The sequence below is a fragment of the Pteropus medius genome, unplaced genomic scaffold (genome assembly GCF_902729225.1).
Source record: "Pteropus medius unplaced genomic scaffold, Ma_sr-lr_union100, whole genome shotgun sequence".
Classification (NCBI taxonomy): domain Eukaryota; kingdom Metazoa; phylum Chordata; class Mammalia; order Chiroptera; family Pteropodidae; genus Pteropus; species Pteropus medius.
The window spans coordinates 11,420,297-11,446,250 of NW_024354502.1; the positions used below are offsets into that span (position 1 = coordinate 11,420,297).

The window sequence follows — 25,954 nt, forward strand, 5'->3', positions numbered from 1 at the left end:
CAAATGCTGTTTCTTTGGATGATTTACAGAGAAACAGACTCTTCCAGTTAACTTGTTTATATGGATAGCTTAGAGATATATTTTTAAAAGTCTCAATTTCCCTTTGAGATAAGTCTAATTCTTAGTATACATGTGTATTTAAAATTAGAAGTAACACTGAAAGTAGCTCAAAATGGTCAATGAAACATTATGATTAGCTTGTATTAAGACTATGTTTTCTGTTGTTAATGAGCTGATGATATTGTTTTCTGTTCATACGGTTTATATAATAAATTGTGCTTCATAGCTTATAAATGGATAGTCACAAATGTTCAGTTATTTAAAATTATAATTTTGCATATATGAATTTTAAATGACTTATCATGCTACCAAGACTACAGTAATTTTTAATTATTCTTTAAAGCCACTTCTGAAAAGTAGACCATATTATCTAATTTTTTATGACACTTTATTGAAAATACATTTCTATGAAATAAGTTTATATAGCAAAATATTTTTATTTCTACCATAAGAACAACTAATTTTTCAAATATAATGAAAGTATTTAGTAAATATTATAAGAAAATATACTTGTTAAAATATTTAGGGACACATATATAATAAGATCTTCTTTCTTTGACATAATTCGACTACTTTATTGCCTAGTTACAAATGTGCCATGGTTTCAATGTACAGGTTTATTTAATGGTGCAAGTCTTATTCTGTTAGTCATTTTGTTTATTAATATGTGATCACTCAATTTGAAGTACAAAACTGTAACAGTGTAACATTTTTAGTGAATACAGAAGCAATTATATACATGGTAACTGTTGGGGGAAAGGGAATCAAATCAAAAAAACATCACAATGAGTTTGCAGTGAAACGAAGCAGTCAGAAGTAGCTGTTTTACTAAATAGGGAGAAATTTTATGTTTGTTTGTTTTTTTTTAAGATTATATTTTCTTCCCTTTTTAGCTGGTAAGAAGTTTTAATTTTAAATATGTCCAGATCTTATCTTTGCAAGTAGAGAGGAAGTAGAAGCAATCAGAATAACAATTCAATATTTTATAAACACAATAGAGAAAATTAATTTTTTTTGACGAGACTTTTCAACAAACAGGTCCCTAACTTATATTTCATAATGTTTATATACCCTTAGTATGTGCTAACAAATTACTGATTAAAGAAAAGGAATAAACATAAAAAAAAGCCAGTAGATGGAGCTTTTCAGTTACTGTTGCATAATCTTTAGTTAAGTCTGCTATCTAAAACAAAATATAGGAAAATTTTTATTTTAACTATTTACTCACTATTTGTTAAAAGTAGGTTATTTTCAATGAAATAATATTTAAATACTCTCATTGTTTTATTATACATGTTTTAATTTCTGTGAGTCCATCAAGCATTACATTGCTAGTTATACGAGGAAATTTAATTGAGACTAAAGCCACTTATCAGTGCTTTGATATTTAGATATTAAATGTTTATAATGTAGTCAATTTTACATGTACCTCAGTGTTTACTGATATTGCTTCAAGCACAAAATGCATACAGTATTCCACCATGTGGACATAAACAAAATAAATCAGTGGGGACAGGTACTATACAAATTTCTTGCTATATCCTAATTTATTTACAAATCATTATGAGATAAGTACTATTATTAACAACCATTTTTATATTTGAAAAATATATAGAATTGCAGAGCTAAGGAACAAACTAAAGGTCATACAATCATAATGAGGTCGAAGTAGGATTTAAACCCTGGTCTGTCTGAATCCAGAGCTAGTAGCTCTGATATGAGAATGCTTCTATAACATTTTAGCAAACTCTGCCCCAGTCTCCCATCATCTACACCATCATAGAGTACCCAGGGACACTTCTTTAGAAGCAGTATACATATTGTTAAAATAAAACATTCAAAATATACTTCAAAGTTGCTAAAAACAAGATCAACAAAAAATTGATCCATAGTGGTAGATTTTAGGCAAATCTGAGGCAAACCTATAGAACTTGTCATAAAATTCTCTATTCACCCTTTGTGTAAATATCTTTCTATTTTTAGCTTTGAGTTTAGAACTTAATTTCCCTTATTAAGAATTTTGGGTATATCTAACCCAGCCCATGATAGCCTATTCCATTTTGAAAGTACAATTTTGATTTCACAGTCAAGCCTGAGTGTTCTTTCCGTATATAAATAGAATGTGTCCTTCCCATGTTTTTCCCAATTCAAAATATATCTAGTGAGATTAAGTCTATTATAGAATATAGAATATGGGACTAAAGGCTTTGAGTTCTTACAAGTATATAATCTTTTAAATTTAGGGCAAATCTTTGCTTCCAACAACCATTATGCATCATATGAAAAGGCTATCTCAGAAGCAGAGCCTTAGAAATATGGCCAACTGCTTTCTCTCATTTATATACTACCAATGGCGAGATACCTGTACGCAGTTATTTCCTTCCTACCCACTTTCTGGATTGCCTGTCCTGCCTGAACTGGGCTTTTGCTATCACTCCTGGAGGATCCATTCATTTCCCATTGCATTTTATCTGTGCCATAAGCACCATAACTCATGCCTTCCTCAGAGATCTAGCAAGTTCTCAGGAAATTCAGAGAAAAGTTATACTTAATTCTTCTCTTATGAGACAATTAAATAACTCATTTTCCTATGACTTTGGAAACATTTCCAGAGAATCTTGATTACTTTACAGATAACTTGCAATCCACTTGGGATCTAATGACTACCTTTAAGAGCCAAGGAACAAATTATGATTTGTCTTTTTCTCATTAAGGAAAGGTGATGTTTAGTTAAGGTAAGAACTGAAAGTGTAATGTAATATTTGATTTACTGGCCAATACTTTGCATAAGATTTATAGCCGACCAAAATTACAAGCTTAGATCCTATTTAAAATTATTAGAAAAAAACTATTTTTGATATTTAATTGTGACTTCAGGTAACTACATTCATAGATTTTTTTTTATTCAGAGGAAACCATCAAATTTTCTATGAATTTGCTGAAATGTAGCTTTTATATAATCTACTTTATTGTATATATTTAGATTTCTTCCAGCTTTATTGAGCTATAATTGAAAATAAAAATTGTGTATATTTAAGGCATATGCCACAATGTTGTGATACACTTATACATTGTGAAATATTTAACAAAACAAACTAATTAATATATTCATCACCTCACACAGTTACCATGTTTTGTGTGTGTGAGAACAATATCTATTCTCTTAGCAGGTTTCAAGTATACATTACAGTGTCTCAATATAATCAATTTTATTATCATATATTTTTAACACAGTAGCTTTTTTGCTTTGCTCTGTGGCTGTAAATTGCCATTACATTGAAAAATTTGCTACGTGCCTTCTAAGAATCTTACATACTCTCTCTCCACTCCTCTCTTTTTGTTTTTTACCTAATCTCTTTGAAGCATTAGCTTTTGAATTTCTACTTGATTCTGCATAAGTAGTAGTTTTTTTAAGATTTACCCACATTTATTTTTAAACTAAAAATGTAACTTAATTGCATTATATTTTAATTAAAAATAAGTATCTCAACTTTATTACCACCTACATTTTACATATGCATCACTATAATTCATGCTGTCTGCATAAACAATTCAAACATATATAATGAAATATTATATTGGTGCTTTAAACAATCAAACTGTACATCCATTGACATTCACTAGATCCATGATGAGTTTATGTGAAATACTAGAAACAATTCATGCGCTTGATATGCATACTCCAATAAGGAAATATTTTAAGCATTCAATGTTTAAAGTTTAGTCCTATCGATGCAATAAAGTTGTGTTTGATGAAAATATTATTTTACATTTCTATTGTCCAAATTAAATAAAATTAAAAGTTTCATTTCTTCTTTTACATTAGCCACAATTCAAGTGCTGAATAAGGACAAATGGCTACTGGCCACCATATTGAATAACCATGGTCTAAAGCATCTCTGGATTCAATGTCCAGTTCCACTGCTTAGTCAACGTGATTGGGGGTGGGGAGGCATTAATTCGCTAAGCTTCAGTTTCTGCATCTAACAAGGGTAAAAAACACATCGAATCACAGAATTTTTGAAAAAACTAAGCAATATTATGCAAAGTAAGTGCTTATGACAGGCTGAAACATGATTTACATCAGGTATTATTAAAGAAACTACATTTGTTATTTAATAACTACTAGCATTAAATGACATAAGACACCTTAATAGTTTACCTTTGACTTTGATGTAAATACAGCACAGCTTTCTGGCTTTTTGTTTTCAGTATGAGACATTTTCCCATGCATTTACACATATAAGGATACACCTAGATGTGCATATATATATGCAAATATATTTTTTCTATTCCAAGTATTTGTTTTTTATATGTATTTGGTCTAGATTCATATTTGCCTATGTTTCTTAGTAATATCCAGAATTTTTTTAATTTTGCTGTAGAGCAAATTTTATCTCATATTTTATTCTAAAAAATATTTTTATATTGTAGATCCTGTATAGTGCTTCAAAGAACATATAGGTAATTTCTTTTAGTTGTGTTTAAGAACATTCAGAAATAATAGTATCATTTGGGTAAACGAGTATGGATGTTATTAATTTTTCCTTCATAAGATACGACAGATTTAGAAATACTCTGCATTATAGTACCTGTGGTTCAATTAAATATTCTTAATAAAATCAAACTTAGTACTCTACATAAAATATTTATGATGACTTTCATTTGATTTTTTGGACATTTATATTTTTAATGAGAATAAGTGTCATATGTAGTTTATTCATTGGTTCAAGCATTCATTTTTTTATTCATTTAATACATTTTATTCAGTACTTACTTTCTCTAAGAAAAATTAGAGGAGGATGGAGAAAATGAGGATTGCTCTAATCTTTCTGACTTCCGCTTTAAAGTTGGACATCTTTGTTATATATTTTTTTGAGATTCATATCTCAAAAACATATATATACATACATATGTTTATGTACATGTATTCACTTTTAAGAATGTAGATGGAGTTTTGGAATTATCAAGTGATTAAATATAATAGCTGTATGCTACACATATGTTTAAATCTACATAACACATAATGCAACAATATATTAATTTTGATATATTGTTTTTCTCATCTAATCTCATATTTCATGAAATTTGTTAAGTTTTAGTTTGTGCAACTCTAATAATAGTATTGCCATATATTGAGATTGAAAAGACTTAGGAAGGCACACACCTAGGTATGGGGAGTAATTGGAGAATATCAAGATTTTTCTGTGCTACGTTACATTGAAGATGCCATTGACATTGGTAAATAGCCCTCCCTTCCCTGAAAAAAAAAAAGTAGACATTTAAAAAAAACATTCTTGTTTAACAGGATCAGTTTTTGTATCAGCCATTAATATTTTATAAGCACTTCAAAATTTAGTTCGATTCTTAGTCTGTACTTCTTTTTCCAGAAAATAATTGTATAATTTGTCCTTTCTTTTGTATTCCGTAAGCATTCTTCCTTTAAATTCTTCCTTTAAACTTCAAGCAGAGTCCCCTAGACAGAGTAAATAGATTCTTACTGAAACTCTGTCTTTCCTCTAATTCACTTAAAATTTTTTCGAGTTCTTCATTCAGATTAAAAAGTGCAAAACTAAGTTTACTAATTTCGGGAAGTGCCCTATTTAAATCATTTTATGCTCCAAGGAGGTGAGTACTATGTAAGAAGCAGAAGTCAAGGAGACATTTTACCTCTCTTTGACACAGTATATTATGATTTTACCTGGCATCTTCTTTCATATACATGGTGTCCTTTCATTAATTTAAATAGGTGCGTTACATACGTGCAAAGAAAAACCTAAGGGTATTTATAATTTTGTATTCCTTTATCAAAGATAACAACAAACTAGAATGTTTTGATACAAGGAAAATAATTATTATGAGAACACTAGGAGATATGAGAAACAAGTTAGTGGAAAGCTTGAGAAAGCTAAGTAGGCCACTGAGACAGGCAGAAAAATATGTAATATCTTCTTAAAAAGTGAAGTAATTCTTTAAAAAATATACTCCAGCTAGTGATTTCTTTAATAGAATAGCTTAATACTCAAAATCAAAGAATACTATTTATAGATAGAACTATTGCATGATTTGAGAAAAAAAAAAATCCTCTCTAGTAAGTGCGAAAAACTGATAAGAAACCTTGTCTAAAGAGTGAATTCACTTTAACAGAGCCCTTATAAGGTCAATGCGTAGAACTGGTGAGAAAAGCAAAAATATTTCAAGGAATCAAGTAAAATAGCTTTGAATAAACTCACTTTGAATAAAATAATGCCAGATTTAAAACAAATCTAAAAATGTCTTGATGCAGAGAAAAGTCTCAAAACAGGCACACAGTGAAAGAATGTGAGGTTAACAAATTTGAGGCAATTGAATAATTTAGTGTTTCAGTGTTGTATATAATTACTGCTCTTTATAGTCAAAGGGATATAAACAACTCAACTGCAAATTGGTCTTGTTGGAAGAGCATTTAGTAAAAAATTTCCTTTATCTACCCGTCTCCCTACAGCCTTTTATTTCCTACATTCATATGCAGTTTTTTAATTAGTAGGCCACTATTAGTCATACATACAATAATCTCTTTCTCCAAGGAACATTTCCTAATTCTCTCTACTCCAAGTTACTCGCTTTTGTACTCCTTATGTCCTTCTGGTATTTTATTACAGAGATTTGAGGTTTTACTTTTCTTCCCTCGTCATATCAATCAGCAAGTGGAGAGCTTCCTCTACAAAATTCCTCAAAGACATGTCTTGATTATCATCGCAGCTACTTGCAAACCCACTGTTACCTCTCCTTGAAAAATTGCAAAAACTTATTTCCTCATCTCCCTCCTTCCACCCTTTTAGCTTCCAGTTTGTCTTCCAGATGCCAGAATATAATATGACCTCTTTAAAACACAAATTGGGATCCTGCCCGTGTCTCTTTTACACTTCTACCCAAAATATGAAATCATTTTATGGCTTTCCATAGAACCAAAAATTCAATCCAAGTCAACATTCTTAAGTTTTGTCTAGTCTTTGTATTGTCTATTATTGTTAGTAAATTACTTTTTGTCTTCTTATTGCCTGTTCCCTGCCGTTTGAAATACTTCTGGTATAATCTTAAATGTTACCCTTTCAAGAGATCTGTTGCTGAATAATTGAATAATTGAGGAATTCATGTGCGTGGGGTTTTTTTTGTTTGTTTTTGTTTTTGTTTTTGTTTTTGTTTTGTTTTGTTTGCCCCAGGCATAGCACTGCCCTTGGCAGGTCTGCAGAAATAGAAAATAGTTGCTCTATTTGTTTCCTAAGGCTACAGTAACAAATTACTGCACACTTCGTGGTTTAAAACAACAGAAATGTATCCTCTCTGAGTTCTGGAGGCTACAAATCTGAAATTAAGGTATTGGCAAGACTGTGCTGCCTTCCAAGGCTCTAGGGAAGAATCCTTTCTTGCCTCTTCCAGATCTGGAGATGTAATGCATTGTTTTGTTTGTGAGAGTATAACTCTAGTCTCTGCCTCCATCTTCACATTGCCTTCTCTGTGTGTCTTCTTTTCTGTCTCTCCTAAGGATGCCCGTCATTGGATTTAGGGCCCGAACTAATGTGGGATGACGTCATCTTGATGTTTGCAATGTTATTTCATATCTGCAACGTAGTTGCAGATAAGGTCAAATTCTAAGGGTAGAAATGTCTTTTATTTATTTATTTATTTTTTTTTTGAAGGGACGCTAGTCAATCCTCCATACAGGGGCTTTTGTGTGGTAATTTAATGGCAAGCAGTAAACCATGAAATAAGTTAGAAGCGTTTGTTACTTCTCAGAAATGTGACTTTTGATGTGACAGACACTCATGGAAGCTAGAGCTAATGTAAAGCTATGGTGCTAATAGGATTGGTATTTCTTTGATAAGAATAAAGAGAAAGGATCATTTTTCTTCTCTATAAAATTCTCGTTGCAGGAAATTCCAGTTTCATTCTGTCTTCCATTCTCATTGATGACAAGAAAGCATGAGTTTAAACCAGAAATCTGACAATGGCTCTGCCATTTATTAACTGTGTCAACATGGACAAATTTAATTTCCACATTTAAAAGGAGGATGCTAATCCTTGTCTCATAGATTATATTCTAAGAATTAAACTTGATAATGTCTGTAAACCACTTAGTACAATGCCTGAAGTTAAGGACCACTCAAAAATTTCATTCAATATTATCTCAATCTGATGATTAATAAATTCAATTCTGTGAGTAAATGAAATATTGCTTAATTTAAATAAGTGCTTCTAATTCTATTCAATATACCTACTTTATCTCTATTTTTCTCAAATCATTTTTAAAACTACCACAATCAAGTAGTAAATAATGTAGTTTTTTGACCAATACAATGCAAGATAAATAATCACATCCTAGCCCTAACATTTATTTTTGTTTTCATTATTTCCTAGTGTCTTTAAATAACAGTGTAAAATCATTTTATTTATTTATAGATTACATTAAATTTTATTTATTTATTTAATGTATTTTATAGGCAACTTTCAGTCTATTTCTGGTATATGTATATGTAATCACTTCCTACTTCCCTTCAGATATATTCATTTAACTCTTTTGGATTTCAGTCTGTTTTTACGGGAAATATTTTTTACAACCTCTTATATATAAGTCATCAAAATAATATCTGCAAAGTACTTTTAACTTTATAAAATACTTTCACATGCACTATCCATTTCATTTATTATTCACCTACTCATCCAACAAGCACTGCATTTGCTTGCATTCTTGGCACTAAGCTAGGTGCTGAGATACAGACCTAAAAGCTATCCTCCAGTACTTAGGAAGCACACTAATGGAATGTGGTCAGTGCTGCAATGGGTATGTATGCCAAGTGAAATGGTAGTTTCAAGGTAGGTTAAATGATTCAGACTTAAGTGCAGGGCATTGTCTGCTAAAAGGGTCTTTTTTTTTTTCTTTTTTTTTTTATATAGAAATTAGAATTCAGGAAAAGGAAATATAAGGAGAGGAAAGATATGATGCAAAGGCATGAGGCTTACTGGCAGGATTTAAGTCTGGGTTTCAAGGACAGGGGTGGGCACAAATTAAGGGTGGGGGAAAGAACAACAGTAAGATCTTAGAGGGCTGGAAAGTCATGTCAAGGACATGACCTTTATTCTTAAGATAATGGAAAGTCCTTAAAAAATAATAGATAAGGTACAATTTCATCTATGTTTTAGAAAGCAGCAAATTAGGAATTAGAAATAAATTGAAGAAGAGTTCAACAGGAGGTAAAAGGAATAGAGGCTCTTGGTAACTCTTGAGAGGGGTGAGATGGATCTGATCTTTACCTAATGTGTAAGATTGAAAAGAAGAGAATAGCTTTAAGTGATATTAAAAGAACAAGTACTAAAAATAATTTTTTTAAAAAGTGACTAATACTTGGCATCCATTTAAAAACCACTTAGTGAATTTTAGTGACTTGCTTAAGTTCATTTAAGTAGCAATCATTCACTTGAAATGGAACTCTTCTTAAGTTATACTTACAGTTCTTATCATGTTGGCTTTAGAGAAATATTTTAATTTTGGATTTGGAATCTCAAAAGATTTCTTTTTTTTTTTTTTGGGTTTAATTAATGTCTCTTAGTTTTCAATATGTTTCAGTTATGTAAAGCTGGAAAAGAAACTGTACCTGAAACATAGTGGCTTAAAACAACAATGATGTTTACTCTCTCGCATTCTCTGGGCTGCCTGGGCTTGACTGGGTGGTTTTTCCATGTGGTGTTGCCAGGAGTGAGTTTGGTGTTGTCTGGCCTACCTTTACCTAGGACTCCCGTTGGGGCAGCCACACTGAAATGGCTTCATACACATGTCCTGGACCTCTTCTGGAGTGGCTGACAGGCTGTGCTTGGTTGTGTCTCTCTTCAACAAGGAGTAAGATTTCTGACATGGGGATCCAGGCTCCAAAACTGATATCAGAAACTGTCAGGCTTCTCAAAAGCTAGGCCCAGAACTGGCTCAGACTTACTTTTGCTGCATCCTTTTGAAAAAAGTGATTCGTATAGCCCATCCTGATTCAAGGGAGAGAAATATACTTCACTATACTTAATTCCTTGATGGGAGGAGTGGCATGAGGATACAAGGATGAGAAAAATTATTTGCAAACTTTCTATCATCCTACCTCATTGGTGCTGAACCATTTCTGAAGATCATCTCTGAAAATAGACATTCTCTTTTCTCTCATTTTTAACTTCTTTAAAATAGATAATACTAATCTCATGGCATATGGTAACATGCACATGTTTATAGAACAGTTTACTCCTCAGAATGACAATTTAATATAAGTATATAAGAAATTATTTTTTTTGCTTGTGCCTATAAGATATTCTTGAGACATATGGCTTAGATATCTCTACAAATGCATTTAGCACCTATGCTGTTCCTTGTATCTTCTCCAATTTCAGTAGTGATGATAAAATTTCATGAGCTAGCAATTCTTTAGCTATAAGACATAAATTTTATAATCTCACACATAGGGAGGAAAATCTCTTTATAGTCTAGTAGTTTCCAATTAGAAACATTAAAAGAGTGGTTTATATGTCCCTTTAGCACATGTCCTAGTACATGAAGTAGATAAAACAAATGATAGAAGATGAAGTTATTAATTTTGCAAGACCAGTAAAGAATCCTCTACCTCAGACTAAAACTTTTCATTGTTAGGCTCAGAGGAACCATGGGGGTTGGGGTTGGTAATGATTTTATTTTAGAAGGACTAGAAAAAACTGTCATTCCTCCCTCCTCATGATTCTCTCATGGTCCTTCCAACTTGGCTTCCTATATTTTAAATCAAATAGTAGTAAACTAGTAACACTATTCACTCTCTGAAATTAATAAATATATTTGACAGCAGTATAGAAAAATATCTATCTGAAGGAGGCAGAATTAGTTTATTCGATATTGTTTAAAGGTCTTAAAATGAATTTAATTTATAAACACACTAAAAATTCTATATGATGCATGTAAGCCTAAAATTGAAGAGGACAGATTTTAATAAACATAACTCTAAAATACACATGCACATATACACACACACACACTATACCGCCACCATCACCACCACCACCACCAAAAACAAAGCCAAAACAAAACTAAAACAAAACAAAAAGAAGCTATCTTTGAGCATTCCATGATTCATTCTTTCAGTTCAATTATGTTACATACTTAGAAGACTAAAAGCTTTTTAACTGAATACGAGGACAATCTGGATGTAACTTCTCACTGTTCTTCTTGCCAGAAATACCTGCCCTTTTGTTATCTAGGAATGATTTTGTTATTCTTGATCATCAAGATATCTCTTTTGATTCTCATGCTTGCTTACTAAAGCTGTGTGCCCTGGTAAAGAGAGGAATCTTAACATTTAGAATAACTTCCTCCGTTATAGAGGAAGCTTCACTAACTGTGTAAGAGCAGTAGCCAAGGATTCGCTTTGTCTCTTTTTGATGCAAGGGTGTGACCTTGACAAATTATGAAAACTCTCTGTGCTTTTGTTTCCCTTCCTGCAAAATGAGGATAACAATAGTAGGTGCATTGAGGTGCTCTGATAAAAACTACAGGCGAAGGTCGTGCAAGTTAAACAATTGAGAAGAACACCATGCTTATATATCAATTAATGATGGCCTTTAATTTTATTAATGGCAAATCGAATTTCCAATGAATAGATATCAATAGAATGTAAAATGCATATTATGCTCATGACACATACCCTCACTCTTCCTCTTTCCTAATTTTCTGCTTAGAAAACCTGAGGTAATAGTCTTTCTCAGTTGTATTTAATTGGGTAACTTTTGCCATTTTCAGTGGGCTTTCTCATCCACATAATAACCAAGCCTAACACTGACCCTTTTTCTAGGACTGACTTTTTCCTTGGAGGTATGCAGCCCTAGGAAATTGAGTTATCGTTCCTTTGCCAACTTAGGCCCTACTTGCGGCTCTCAGATATTATTTTCACAATGTCTTTGTTAAATACCATTTCTCTCTTTTTCATTATCCTTTGAAATACTCTTTAAAAGATGTTCTTTGGTTAACATGAAAGCTTGTATCTTGACAGTAAGTCTCAAATATATCTTCTTGCTAGCAGCAATCTGTCAGCAGGTTGGAGCTGGACTGTCACTACCATTAAACTAAAATACACTTTCAGTGGTGTGAAAACCCATTCAACAACAATTTATCTTTCACATTCCTTTATTCCCTGCACTACATCATCTGCAGAATTGAGTCCCCCAAAATGGTAATATCATCTTAGCTGTCACTCACATTCTTGCTTTCCTAACAGTGCAAGAAAGAAAGCCTGCAAGGGAATTCAGAAGTTTTTGTGATATGTTTGTGGATGTGCCAAGAGCTATAACTGCTCCTTGAAATCACAAAAAGCCTGATTTTCACCTTTATATGCCTTTCAATGTACTGTTCCTTCTAAAGTAAATACTGACTCTAGGCCTAAAGGAAGAGCCACAGAGGTGTGGAAGAAGATAATAATCAGAACAGGTATTATTAGCACTAGGTTAACATGTGTAATGTAACAATAAGAAGGAAAAAAGAGGAAAATCATATTATTGCTGCTGAAGTGAAGAAAAAATAAATGTCAAAAGGAAGACAAGGTGAAAAATACAAACCTGAATGCCTTAAAGTTACTTTATTGATATAGAAATATTTTCTCTGCACTTTCCAGCTCAGCACTTTCTTGCAAAGAATTTTTTTTTTTTAATAGAAGTGTTCAAGCAATAAACATAACAGCTCATATCTGGGAGACTATAAGACACCTCTGGATTTTGTAAAGTTTGAGTAGAATGGCAATTGAATTAACAATACCCCTAAATATAATAAACTGGAAGAATTCTATTGTTTAGAGTATCTTTATTTTGTCATTAAAAAGAAATTATGGGAAAGCAAGTTAAATATCAGACACCGCAAAATCTTAGTATTTCTCCACTGGTACTACAAAGCTGTAAATTCTCTATAAAGAGCACAGAAAATAATACCAATTTGTATTCTTAACAATGGCAAAACGTAAGGTCATTCAAATAATATTCATTGTCACATAACTATAAATCCCTTTATAATTTCTATGCTTTGTGGCGATTTTCTTGTGTATTCCTCACGGTTGTTTTCTTACTTTAATACTTGATTGGAGATAAGAAATTGAGTAATTCTAGATTGGATGGTATAAAGTTTACTCTAACAAGGCAGGGTAAATATATAGAAATCAGAAGTCTCACATATATTTTGAAAAAGCTCTCTGTGTATAATAACTGTATGTTAGACAAATACAGCTTCATTAAAAAAAAAATCTAGTTTTCTTGGCGCTTGTCAGCTAGTTTTTCCATAGGCAAAAAAACTCGCACCTTTATTTGAACTGTGATGTAAGAATGAGAAGAACATTTTGATTCCTTAATTTTTAAATGCCTTTTGAACAGCCACTACAAAATTTTTTTTCAAGCCCATCATTCATCTTACATTTTGTGGTCTAAAAAAGAATGTTACATTTCTTATCAGAGTAGAAATTAAAAGAATAAAGGTATTAGAAACTCAGAAAATTAATTTACCAAGAAATTCCAATAACTATTTTAAAAATATGTAATTTCAAAAACTATATATATAAATTTTTTTTTTTTAGAAGTGCTTCCAGAAATCAGCTAACGGTGGGGAGTGAGAAGAGGGTTGAATAAGTCTAGAATGAAAATGAAAGATCAGTGACCAAGTCAGCATGGTAGAAGAGAACTTACTGAAAATGAAATGCTATAAATTAATGAATGAATATATGCAAATACATAGTTATGAAAACTTAAATTATGGGGTCAAAATACGAGTTCAAATATTATCTCTGTCATTATCTCGGCAGTTACCCTTAATTACCCTCTAGCATTATCTGGGCAGTTACCCTTAATTACCCTTTATTTCTGTGCCTGTTTCCTCAACTGTAATTTGAGAAAAGTTCAGTACTAACTCCAGGACTGCTGAGAGAATTAAATGAATTATTACATGCAAAATGCTTAAAACAAATATAAGTAAATCTCAAGACTAGATATTTCTTTTCTTTATAAAAGTCCAAGTAAATTAAACAATACACGAAAAATGTATTTTGAACAATCCGAATGAGCTGCAACATGAGTGGGTCTGAATTCTGAGATATCTAAGGGGCTCTTCACTGCGTATGCATCCGAATCTATTAGAACTTGTGCTTAACTTTGTCTGTTCAAGTGTTTTGAAATTTTCTAGCAAGCCTACACATCCAATATAATATTGAGTATACATAGCCATGTTAAATACATTATATTTTGTACAGATTTATTGAGGAGAATTTTGATATTCAAAACTCGTGATTTTTGTGTGATAAAGTGGTTGTAATTTGCACTATAATCAGCATAGTTACAGTTAGCATAAAAATATTGTATAGAAGTAATTGTGAAGGATCTTTATTAAAGTTTACATAGAGAGCCAGTATCATTTTCCCTTTCACATTTGCTATATCTTGAATCTAATGTTATAGTAGATTGTTTATAGACTACTACTTGTTCTGATATTTATTAATACTTATGAATAATTATATAAATACTAAATGTTATGCTGCCCTAAGTAAGTATTATGCTTTGTATCTGAGCTAGGCACTTTACATACATTATTTTTAATTCTTATAAAATCATTTAATGTAGTTTAATTGTGAAACTGAAGTCCAAGAAAGATAAAGAACTTACCAAATCCATATAATACTTATCCGCATCAGGAGTGGATGAAAATTATTGGTTAATCCAAAGGCAAAGCACATAAAAATTTTGTAAACTGTAAGGTACTATGCAATATTAATTGCTATAATTCTACCAGAAGAAAAATTTATATAAAGTAATTTTAATATTTATTTTCTTGCTCATTACAATGTTAATTTTAAGTGGATGATTTATGCAGTTAAAATTTATTTTTTTATTTCAGTGATGAGAAAACAGGCTCAGACAATTTGAGTGTCTTGCTCATGGATGTATAAACACCAGTTTCTGGAGTATGAAACTATATCTTTCAATGCTAATTATATTCGCATTAATTTCTCAATACTTGCTGTACTTTTTGTTGGTCTGATGTCCAAGAGTTACTTCAATACAATGCAAATGTCACATGTAAAATTCATGAAGCAAAATAAAAGAAGATTAGGAAGCCAGAGTTTATGCAGGAAAATAATATAATCAGCTGTAGACTCACTTTGTTTTGAAGCAAACATGGATTTAGAAACCTGTATCTCCAACTCTGTTCTTTTAAGGAGTTCAAATTCCATACAATTACCAAATAGATATTTTCACATTTCTTTCCACTGTGATCAGAAAAAAAAAAGTAAGAAGGAAAAATATCTAAAGCATAATTTTGTTCTCAAGGCCTTTGGAGTCTAACTGTAAAGAAAAATATATTAATGTAGACCAACTAGTAGCAATAAAATACTCTACAATTATAAAATAACTTTGGTTTCAGGGTTTTTGACAGTAATAAATCAAAAAAGGCCAGAGTTAATGGAATCTTTAGGAGAAGGGCTGAACTTACATCTCGAACTGAAATGATACAAAATAGTTCAAGAGCAATAGAAAATTTTATGTTTCAAGATTGTTCCTTACTTCGCTCATTCATTAGTAACTGTCGTTTCCACACTCAGATATTGTCACATGACTACAAAAAATAGTAATACAGAATTTAATATATTGGTACAAATTGACCTATAGGCCTACAAAAATATAAAGAAAATAATGTGCCAATTTGATAGCTTTCAATCCCAAATTGCCACATGTATAGAGCAAATTATGCTATATTAATTAAACTAATTTATTCATATTTCTATTTATTTTCTAAATTATACAATAATTTAAAAATAAGTTACGAATATTACTTTTTAAAAATTTTAATAAACATTTATTAATTAGCACCTGTGTATTTTGCACAGAAGCACTGGAGATTTTTTTTTCCCCAGTTTAAAATATTTACTATTTATTTATCTATTTATTTATTTATTTATTTATTTTTATGATGACGTTGGTTAACGAAATCCAATAAGTTTCAGCTGTACATTTTAACAGTAAGGCATATATATACTTACACTGTGTGTTCACCTCCCATCATTGGAGATTTAAAAAGATAATACATGACAGTTTTTCTTGACTCTATAGTTCTAATCAATTAAACAAATGAACAAGCAAAACCTTTGCAACACGTGAAAATGTTAAGGTAATTTGGGGAAAATATGGAAATATGAGATTAGTAAATCATATCAACAATTTAATATAAACTGTGAGAACCTAGCAATATGAGTTGTTCTCTATAAAATATTATCGTCAAAATTCTAACTTCTCCTTTCGCGCTTTGCACCTGACACTTCCCACCTCCTTACTTCTTGTTTCATAATCTGACCTCATATTTAACAAATGTAATAAACTTAGAGGAGTATAATTCTATTTAACTGACGCTGTTTATCTTTGTAGGATAGCTATATTTTACTTTTAAATACATTATAAGCCATTATAAACAACTATTTGACTTTTAAGAAATTACAAGAAAGGAAACATAGTCTTTTAGAAATAGATATTTATTTACTATTAAGGACCTTTTTTCATTTCTTTCTGTAAATTCCAGTCTCCACTGGTTGTCACTTTTCTTCTGCCTAAAAGACATCCTTTTGCATTTCCTATGGTGCAGGTTCATAGAATATGATTCTTGACAGCTATTATTTACCTGAAAATGTCTTAAATTCACCCTTTAAAAATATTTTTGTTCAAAGTTGAATTGCTTTTCTTTCATTAATTTTAAGTGTTCTTTACATTATATTCTGACTGCAAATATTTTTATTAGAAGCCTGTAAATTTTCTTAACCTTGTTCCCTATGTGTAATGTGTTTTTCCCATTCAGATACTTACAAATTTTTATTAGTCTAGCATTTTGACTATGGTTTACCTAGCTGTGGTTCTTTTTTTGCTTATTCTTCTGACTTTCTTTGAGGTATAAGTTAGAGAAGTCTGTGCCATCATTTCATCTGTATATTTTTTAAATCTCACACACTTTTCCTCCAGAACCCAAATTACACTTGTTTTAAACAATTTAAAATTGGCCCAACAGATCCCTGATGTTATGATCATTTTATTTCATCTTTTTCTCTTCTATGATCTTCAAGGTAAATAATTTATATTGCTATGTTTTCATGTTCACTAATGCTTTCTTTTTGTAATCTCCAGTATACTATAATCTCCATCTAGTAGGCCCTAGAATTTTTCTTTGATTCTTTTGTAGTTTCCATTTCTCTACTAAGATTCTCTATCACTTATTAAGATGATATTATCTTCTTTTAATATGTCAAAATAGCTTTAGAACTTTTAAACAAATTAAAGCCTTTAAATAATAGATTTAAAAGCTTTTAAATTGCTTTGCTAATATTTCCTTTAGAATCATTATTGCTAAGTCCAATATCAGGCTCATCTCTGAAACGTTCTATTTTCTTCTCCTGTGTTTCCTATTCTTCTTCCTCTGCTTCCTCTTCCTTTTACTCCTCATCTTCTTCTTCAACTATGGATTGCATTTTCCTGCTTGTTTGAATTCCTAGTGAATTTTGATTGATTATTAGACATTAAGAATAATGTTTTAGAAACTTTAGATTCTCTTATCTTCCTCAGAAGAGTGCTCATTTTTGCTTTAGAAGGGATTTGAATTATTTTCTTATGGTCTTAAACATGGGTAGTTTTTATTTTATACTTTGTAAATAAGAATCTGTAGAAAGCTCAAAGTGTTTGCCTAGCTCTATAGCTTAGCAAGACTCAGTTTCCAAACTTTGTCTTCCTGTGGATCTTGTCAAAATTTGGCTTTAGACTTTATAGGGGTAAGTGTAGAATCGATATTAGTTTAGAGTATAGGTTCATACTCCCAAGGCTCCTTGTGTGTCTCAGTTGAATGTTAGAGATGTTAATAATAGGTTGATTAAATCTTGCTATCCTAGGAAGACCAATCTTTAATGATCCACCATACTACCCTCCCCTGATACTGTTCAACTTCTACTTTCTCTGTTCTAGCATTAAAGCAAAGAAAGAAGTTAGTTGGAAATCCTTGGGTGGTCTAGCTGTGTAGGTCTATAGTATTGCCGCCAGCCACCAATTTATAATAAATACGCACATGGACACCTGGGCACCTGTTGCTGCACAAATCTATCTTCTCAATACTCCATTCCACAAATTCTAGATATCTTATCTGCCCAAATTCTGAAATCTGCCTCTTCATAGTACTCTGTGCAAATTCCAATTCTTTGTACCACTGTTGGGTAATTGTTCCCAGCAGAGAGTTGGTAGGGCTTTAGGGCTGAAGATGCAAAAGAAGAAAACATTGTTCTTGGAATATAGAAAGCTTACTGTTGTGAAAACAGAGCTTCTTTCAAGAAGATCTAAATATAAAAAGCAGTCACCACCACTACTCAGTAAGGAGTTTGTAAGGGCAATGACTACAGTGACCTCTCTCTTCTGAGTTTTCTTCTCCTGCTGTGTCTTACATTGGCCAAACTCAAGTGGAAATAGGAGAGCTAGAGGAAAATGGCTATTGATGCAGTCTATGATCAGTCTCTCAAAAAAAAAAAAAGCGGGTAGAGATATTTGAGTGAGGAAAAGAAAAGTTAGCATATATAAGTTTCTGAATTTTGGACATTAAACCATTTAAAATTTACAGTGGAAACACTTATGTTCACATATTTATGTAATGATCATGGCATTGTGAAAATTTTACAAAAACCCAGTTTATTACCTTGAACTATAACATTATATACATATAAAAATGGTCCAATATTATTGAGGTGAATATAAACTAATATTTCAATAAATTTTATATACTAGAGCTTAAATAAGTTTAAGATGTTAAAGTAAGGCAGATTCAAAACCAGATATGATTAAATGATATAACTTTTACGAGATCAAATGATAATCACCTTTTTCTTATTTTCTAGGAGTTATACATGCCCTGTTGGTAATCCTTGCAAGATTTCTCTGAGCTAGGTGTTATTATCATTCTTAATTTACAGGGCAGTACATTGAGTCTCAGAAGGACTAACTAAATTTCCCAGGATCACATAGCTGTTAAGTGATAAAAGCCAGTTCTATGTAAATACAAAGTTAACTTGCTTAACATTTACAATCTACTGAGTGTAAAAGATAGTGAAGGTAGTGAGATGATTGATATAAGTATAGGTGACATTTCATTAAAGAGGAAAGTAATTATACAAACTAAAAATTAATATTGAAATTTGTTCGGAAGATCTATAAAACAGTCCAGAGTGAATAGGGCTTTCTAAAGTTTTTGGATTATTCAAAGATACTGGAATTGTGCCAAAATGCATTAAGTTTAGAGCACATATGATTCATGGGGTATGATTAGTTATAATTAATATCCATTTAGTGGCTAAAAGTCAGAAGAAAATTAAGGTATTAGTAACAGAAATGTATTATGAAAAGCATCATATTAACGGACTATTTATTTTAATTTTTCTTTTATTCTGGGGGAAAAATTATAATGCTTATATTATTAGAGGTAGACTGTGACCTCTGTGGTCAATGTCTAATAAAACCTACAATTTCTGAAAATTTACATTTGCAATACTAATATATTTTAACATGATATCTTATTTGACTATAATGCTTGGTAACTAAATATGTTGTCCTTCATATTTCTTTTCTGTTAATCAGATCAATTTAAAAGTCACTTATATTATAATTTTATTGAAATTTTTATTGACCTTAGCTTTATAATTACGTCTCAATGAATTGTTTATAAGTCCACAAGTGATTCTGTAGAAATAATTCAGCTTTCATAATTTTTAGCTGGAATATTTGTTTGTAACAGTAATTGTACGCTTTTGAAAATGCATTAGAGAATCATGCCTTGAAGCTAGGAAGCAACAGGAGACCACTGATTTCCTCCCTTTGACATTACAGGTTAGTGTTTACATGGAATTGGTAATATTTGTCTAAAATAGTTTAATTTTCCAGATTGATAGGTTTTTCTCCATAGTTTGATCATTTCTACTTTCAAGAGACATACTCTGTCCCTAAGTGTTCTTTCATCACTAATTCATTTATTCCATTTTTCTCTTTATGTTTTTACTCTAGAATCTTTCAAATACCACTGAAAATGGTTTGGCCATTCTAAAAGTCTGGTAATTCAATTATTATGGAAAACGGTGACTATCCTAGGAAATTCCAGACTAAATTGACAAACACATGAATGTTATAATATAAAAGAGTCTAATGAACTCAGGATAGAAAATTATGTATTTTTTTCTTACCATCAAGAAGCAAATGAATGGATATTTTGGATATGTGGTATGGTCTGAGAAGCAAAGTTTGAAATGTATGGGCAGTCTATAACATGCCAGTGGAACAATATGAAAGATACACTCTAGAAAATATGCCTTGGGAAATCTCATCTTTTACCTTAAATGAAAATATATATTTATCTGATACTAGCAAAATAGAGTAAAAATGAAATGTCAAATAACTTTAACTCATTGAAAAAATCAACTCCAATTTGAATATTTCTTTATTTTCCCCATTCTCTATATTTTATTAGCTTTTCAATGATTCCTGTTATAGTACTTATCATATGTTTATAAATTACTTATATCTCTTGGGGTTGAAATACTGTTATAAAATTTTTATAAAAACCTGTCTAGTACGGTGTTTCATGCCTGATCAGTGAAAAATAGTGTCTTGAGCTATTGAATCTGCTGTGAATTATTTCGGTCTGCAAGATTATCCTAGTCGATTATTGTAACATAGCTTGGACATAAGTTTTTAGAATGAAAAATTACATTGGTTTAAAATGATGCTGAGAAGGTGGTTCTGTGACAAGAAGAAAAAGGAATAAGTGATAAGAAATAAATATAAAGCAACACAGAGCAATTTCTAATTATGCCTCAGGTAAAGTAGCTTTTATTGGACCAATTCATTTTTCAAAAAAAATTATGAGAAATAAATAAAACCTAAAAAGAAATCAAGCAAACAAAAGTAATTTGTTGCTAGAACTAAATTACAAAAAATACTGGAGAACATTATTTAGATAGAAGAAAAATAAACCTAGACGAAAGGACTGAAATGATGAAAAGGTAAATATGTAGGTAAATCTAAATGAATGTTGAGTGATTAAGACAATGATAGTGTCTTTTTGATATTTATAAGGTATGTATAATTAAAGCCTACAAAAACAATAGTAAAACACTATAGGAGATAAAGGTAGAGTTATAATATTCTAATGTCCTGCTTTTGTTCAGGAAGTGGTAAGAGTACTAATTTATCTTTACCCTAATAATTAAGGATGCATATTTTACTCTCTAGGGTTACCACTAATGGAATACGAAACTAACAAGATAAAAGAGAAAAAAAATGCCCACTTGATTAATATTAAATAAGGCACAGGGGGGGAGTTAAAAAACAAATAACAGATAAAAGAAACAGAGAAGAAATATAGTTATGTATTGCATAACTATGTTTCAGTCAAGACTGCATATAGGGCAGTGCTTCCATAAGATTAAAATGAAGCTGAAAAATTCCTATTGTCTAGTGACCCGGGAACCATCTCTTTTTTTAAATTATTATTATTTTTTATTATTTATGCCTATAGCACCTGGTTTTCCCAGGTGGTAGCCCATCCAAGTACTAATCAGGCCCAACCCTGCTTAGCTTCCAAGATCAGACATTGGGCTTGTTCAGGGTGACATATCTATAGACCATTTGCCATGACTCCACTGGGATGTGAATCCAGGACCTTCTGCGTGTAAAGCAGACGTGCTAACTGCCACACAGTGGAACCACGTCCTAAGAGCCATCTTAATCTCTTAGTGCAGGGCCTTACTGTTTTGTGACTGTTCAAACTATCCATTGAAATGCTGTCAGCTAGAGATTTCTGCTGGCAATCACCTGGGCCACAGTGAGGTTCTCACAGACAATCTCCAATGTTAAAACTGCACCAACCCTGGTGGTTCTTATTATAATTCCAAGACATCCTTCAGTGATAACAGTTAGGAAACTTTAAAGAAAAAAAAAAGATTTTTTTTTACTTATAGGCCCTAGAGTATAAAACGCACTTCTGGGACCACACAATGAAGTCATGGAGAGAGGGAGGGAGGGAGGGATGGAGGGAGAGAGAATACAGTGTGAACTGCCCTGCATTCTGCTTTAATTGTGGTCAGGCATGGAAGTCTACAGTTTCACAGGCTCACTTTTTATTGATGAATTTAAAACATAAGAGCAGGAATTTAATGTAAGGGAAAAGAAAAACACAAGTAGCACAATGGCCACTTATAAGATGTCTATAACAAAAGTTCTCATTTGAGAAGAAGGCCTGGCTCTTTATCTGAACATGAAGCCAATGCATTTCCAGATAACAGTCTTTGAAGAGGATGCCTCAGCAATCAAAGCTTAAGTCAGGCACTTGTATTGCAAAAAGAAAAGGTAACTGTCAGGGCTACACTGACTCACATGTTTGTGGTGATGCTGGTGTAAACAAATCTACTGGACTGACAGTCACAGAAAAGTGTAGCACATACAATTATAGTAGTAAGCTATACTACCTACATTTGTGTAGGTACACTCTATGATGTTCACACAATGATGATATCACCTAACAATGATTTCTTAGAATGTATCTTCCTCGTTAAGAGGCACATGATTGTACATAAAAATTATAATAAGTTTAAATAGACTAAATACTCCAACATAAAAGTAAAGATTGTCACATGAGCTAAAAAAAAACCTAAGTGCTACTTATAAGAAATCTACCTTGACTATATTATAATCATGATAAGTATAGGTACTAACTTATAAATAACTGAATGTATCTATATTAATGTCAAATAAAGTGGAGTTATGGCACGATCATTGATCGATCTAAAGAAAACCATTGCATAATAGTAAATAAGTAAACTAACCAGACAATGAAACAATTTTAACTCTATTTATCTAATAATATACTGTCCAAATATATGGAACAAAAACTGAAATAGAAGAAAGCGATAAATGCACATCATGGAGATTTTTAACATTTACTTGGTAACAGTTTAAGAAAACAGGAATAAAATTAGTAAGAGTAATAAAGATTTAAGCAATACCATTTAAAAATTTGACCCAATTGGCATATATTTACCTAATAAATGAAAATACTCATTTTTTAGAAACATATGTGGGAAATTTAACATCATCGCTTACATTTTCTCCCTTACGAAAGTCAGACACTTCGGCATTAACATTTGTGTGATATTAATTCAAAAATGTCTACCTACTCTGAAAAGAATGTAATAATTTAATGTGGTTTTATTGATAACAATATGTATTAGAGCCATGGGATTATATTTTGTTAGCATATATGATACATTTGGGCAATAGTTAATTTTCATTCTCTAAGAAGTTGGTAATAGAATTTTCTAATGTGTTTATTTAAGTATGTATAGTCGAGCTCAAAGACAAGGCAATAGCTAAATTATGTAACGGCTAAAGATAATAATTATAGTAAAAATAAGAGGAAGAGGAAAAGTAGAAAGAGAAGCTAACATATAATGTCACTATGCTTAAAATACTGTTGAAAGGGATTTACAGTTGTTAATGTGTTCAATCTTTAAAACAGGTACTCTAATTATCTCATTTTATATACAAGGAAGCTGAGACATACTAAGATTAAGTAATTTGCACAAAAGAAGTGCTAAATTGTGAAATCAGAATGTCTGATTTCAAAATCTGTGGCTTATCAAAAAACTGGTATTTTCAATGAAACTATGAATTATATTTTAAAGTTTAATTAAAGAGACAAATGTAGATAGATAAGAAAGTCTCAATGAATAAATTAATATTTAAGAATACACAGTAAAAAAAATACAGTGACCTTTTGGAGAAATAAAACCAGATACAAATTTTAAAAACAGTTTTGAACGACTATTTCAAACTTCCTTATCTCTATTGTAATAATATTACACAGACATGGCCCAAATCAAAACACTATACTAATGGTGGATAGTCATATAATTTAAAATAAAATATATAAAAAATATTTTTATTATAATTAAATACATTCTTGTAATGTTTGTTACATCTATTGTTTTTTAGAAACCAGAAGTTTCCTTTTATATCTCAATCCATTTGAAGATATGTCAAACCCCTAAAATAAAAGACAACATAAGAGTACAAGTGGAAGAATAAAATGATAATCATAGTTTAGAAAAAAAGAGAAAAAATTTTGTAGAGGGATCCTCGCTATTTTTAATGGCTTGAGTTTGAAATTGAAGGACCTAAAATTTTGTTTTAGCAGAAAATGAAGGGAAAAGAAGTTTCATTTAAGGAAAACAGTATGTTAAAATAAATGGAGGCAAGATAGTTCAGGACTTATTTATTTATTTTTTTGAAGGAGTAAATTATGTGGCCAAAGCACAAATTTCCTTGCCATTTATGGGAGAAGTTTTGATAAATAGCTCTAAAAAAATAATTTGTATTGCATGCCAAGGACTTTATTGAATTTTTCCATAGGATCAGCTCTGTTTTAGGAGAATGTCTCTGGTAACAATGTATAGAAAGGATTGGGCACAGAGGTGACTAAAGATAAAATAATACATTCCTCAGGAAGCAATTTTTGTAATAGTGATAGATGTTTATTGAGGAGTGTTCTTTGGATCAATACCTGTGGAAGAGAAGAGCATTGGATAGAGAGAGGAGTTGAGCTGTCATTTCTTCCCAATACAGTGCTCTGCCAATCCCACAGAAAACCCTGGAAGAGGAATATCACTTTAGGTAGTTCTGAGTTGGAATGAAGGAATCAGGCTTTTATACACTCACATTCACCAGTCACTGAATGTGGGCTGCACTGGAAGAAGGTGTCACTTTGGCCTAGGTAGTTTTCTTAATATAGGCAATTTCATAAATCTGATTTGAATATGGCCCTATGACTGACAGCTGAGAGCAATCCTCCAGCCTTATTCCACACCACTGTGAGAATAGTCCTTTACTTCTGAATGGGCGTCCCAGTATCCACCACAGAATTGCAATGACAGAAAGAAAGGAGACTAAAAGATATTAAAATGAACAGAGTATCGAGTGGGACTAAAATAAAGGAATATGGCCCTATGATTACTAAAGAATAGAATTCATAATTGTAAAACTCTTCCCCGCCAAAAAATCTCCTGGCCCAGATGGTTTTATTGGATAAGTCTACCAAATGTTTAAATAAATAAGATTTAACATCAGCTCTACACAATATCTTTCAGAAACAAAAAAAAGAGGAAGAACACTTCCCAATTTATTTTTATAAATCTGGCACTACTTTGATATCAAAAAATAGATAAATGCAGCACATAAAAGAAAATAAAAGAAAATATCTCCCATGAATGTAGATGCAGAAGCTCTTAGCAAAATATTAGCAAATAGAATTCCACAATATATAAAAAATAATTATATAGCAAAAATGAAAGAATGGTTCTATATTCAAAAATCAATGAATGTAATTCACCATGTTAAGACATTAAAGAAGAAAAATCACATAATCCCAATGCAAGAAAGTAGAATAGCGGTTGCCAGGAGTTAGGGGGATGGGGAAATTAGGTGTTATTGTTCAATGGGTATAACATTTCATTCACACCACATGAAAAAAGTTCTAGAGATCTATTGTACAATGTGCATATAGTTAATAACACTGTATACTTTTAAATTGGTAGGAGAGTAGACTTCATATTATGTGTTGCTTACCACAATAAAAAAGGTTAATTGTGACTACTAAGTTTTTTTACTTTCAAGTCTTTATCACAATAAAAAAGTGTTTCTCAATTAAAAAGCACTCTTTTGACAATGAACAAAAAGTAATGTCAATATAATTGGGCACAAAAGCCCAGTTGAGGTGGATAAACACAAGTGTGGGGAAAAAGTAAAAAGT

At 31.3% G+C, this 25,954-nt stretch overlaps 1 protein-coding gene and 1 pseudogene across 1 annotated transcript in view; one reads left to right on the forward strand and one right to left on the reverse strand.

Annotated features, from left to right (window-relative positions):
* The window catches only part of CSMD3 (CUB and Sushi multiple domains 3), a 1,005,898-nt gene that overhangs the window by 83,629 nt on the left and 896,315 nt on the right, over positions 1-25,954 (forward strand). The gene's annotated exons all lie outside the window — the stretch shown is intronic.
* Positions 21,659-21,774, reverse strand: LOC120595871 (uncharacterized; annotated as a pseudogene).